Raw genomic sequence first — 2,300 nt, 5'->3', positions numbered from 1 at the left:
AAAAAGAAAAGAGTCAACTTACTGTATGTGTTTAAATAAAATAATTAAAATCAGGGTGTGGAAACTAACCTTTGTATTCACTTATTTATTCAGAAATAATTTTGAATACATATTTTATGCTAAGTGTTGTTCTAGTTGCAAAGAATACAGCAGTGAGCAAAATAAGGGGTTTAATTTTGTTCAGAAGACACAGAAAATAAACATCGAGTAAGTAGATATGATATGATATGATATGATATGATATGATATGATATGATATGATATCAACCAGCGATGTATGCCATGGAAAAATAACAAAGGAGTTTAGGAGATAGAGAATTACATGGACAGGTATCAGCAAGTCATGACTTGAGGGTCAACTGCCAGAAACTGAGAATAATTATATTGTATCAATGGTCAAAAAGATCAAAAGAGGAGTAACATTTCAAGACACATTTAAAATATATGAAATTTATATGAATTAAATGAACTTAGCATGTCTGTATCTATAAATTAGGTTTTACTGGAACACAGCCACATTCACTCATTCATTCATTCATGTATTGTCTTCGCGCTTCTGCACTACAACGGCAGAAGTGAGTAGCTGCAGAAGAAACTTATGTTTTGCAAAGCCTGACTCTTTACAGAAAAAGTCTGCCAACACCTGCTGTAGACAATGCTAAGTGAGGGTGGTCAGGGAAGGCCTCTGTGATGAGGTATCTTCTGAGCAGAGACCTGACAGAGGTGAGGGGTGGGCCCACAGGTTACTCAAGGAATCCCCTAGGGTTCTAGCCCAAGTTGGAGTGGCCAGCATGGGGCATTCAACAAATAACACAGGCTATGTGGTGGGTCTGAGGGAGGGAATGTGAGTGGCAGGTGATGGGTCAGAGTAGACCAAGGGCCTGTTTGTACAGCTCAGTAGGCCACCGTGCACAGTCTTGATTTTCTCTGAGCCACAGGGAAGCCACTGGAGGGGTCTGAGCAGAGACATTACCTACAGTGCTTGGCAAATGGGAACGGGTTTATAAATGTGAGCTATTGTTACTGCCAACGATACCATCTGATAATACAGTTGGCTCTTGAACAGTGTGTGGGTTAGGGGTCCTGACACCCCTGTGCAGCTGAAAATCTGCATATAATTTTTGACTCCCCAAAAATGTAACTACTGGCTGGGCCTGGTGGCTCACACCTGTAGTCCCAGCACTTTGGGAGGCTGAAGCAGGAGGATTGCTGGAGCCCAGGAATTCGAGGCTGGAGTGAGCTATGATTGCACCACTGCACTCCATCCTAGGTGACAGAGTGAGACTCTGTCTAAAAGAAAAAAGAAACAAAAAAACCTAACTACAAATAGCCTACTGTTGATGGGCAGCCTTACTGAAAACATAAACAGATTAATACATAGGTCGTATATTCTATGTATTATACACTACATTCTTACAATCAAGTAAAATAGAGAAAAGAAAATGTTAAGAATCTTGAGAAAGAGAAAATATATTTACTATGCATCAAGTGGAAGCGGATCATCATAAAGGTCTTCATGCTTGCCTTCACACTGAAGAGGGTGATGAGGAAGAGGAAGGATTGGTCTTGCTGTCTCAGGGGTGGCAGAGGTGGAAGAAAATACAAATGGACCTGCATAGTTCAAGCCTGTGTTGTTCAAACATCAACTGCAGTAACATGTAACAGTCAACCCCTGCATTTCCACCCAGCAACCTCACAAAGCCAGTGCATTTATAGGAGTTAAACGAAAATTCTTCGGATTTTGTAGTGTAGAGGTGTCCTTCATTATATAAACTTACGCTATAATAGTATTTGCTGTGAAGACTTGACAGTGATAAGCTAAATGAGATTATCTGTATCAAAAGCTGTTATAATGTGCATGTAGAAGCCAGTGGAAGCTTTTAAATTGAAAGAAGTCCAGGCAAGAGGATGCAGAGTGCAATTAGCCAATATCAGCAGCTCTCTGGGCTTGTTTGTACATACAGAGCAGTATCTCTCATCTTCCCTACCATTTTCCGGAGGGTTTCACCCAGCATGGGTCCCAGTAATAATATCTAACAGCAACCAGCGGTGCTACCTACTTAAGTCCAATTTAAATAGTCTCTTTCATATAATAATTTAGACATAGATAGATAACATATTTGTATATTTATATTACATCACAGTGCATTGTTTTTTCACTGCAGAAGGAATAGATAACTTGACTCAGATATTACGCAGATATTTCTTACTTCAGATACCCATACTCACCAGTAAGTAAATGTTAACAAAGAAGTAACTCTTTTTGATGCTATATTTCTTTTCTTTTTTTTTTTTTTTTT

The sequence above is a fragment of the Mandrillus leucophaeus genome, unplaced genomic scaffold, assembly GCF_000951045.1.
Source record: "Mandrillus leucophaeus isolate KB7577 unplaced genomic scaffold, Mleu.le_1.0 Scaffold151, whole genome shotgun sequence".
NCBI classification, from domain to species: domain Eukaryota; kingdom Metazoa; phylum Chordata; class Mammalia; order Primates; family Cercopithecidae; genus Mandrillus; species Mandrillus leucophaeus.
The sequence above is the reverse complement of the archived record's forward strand: the minus strand, read 5'-3'. Positions refer to the sequence as shown.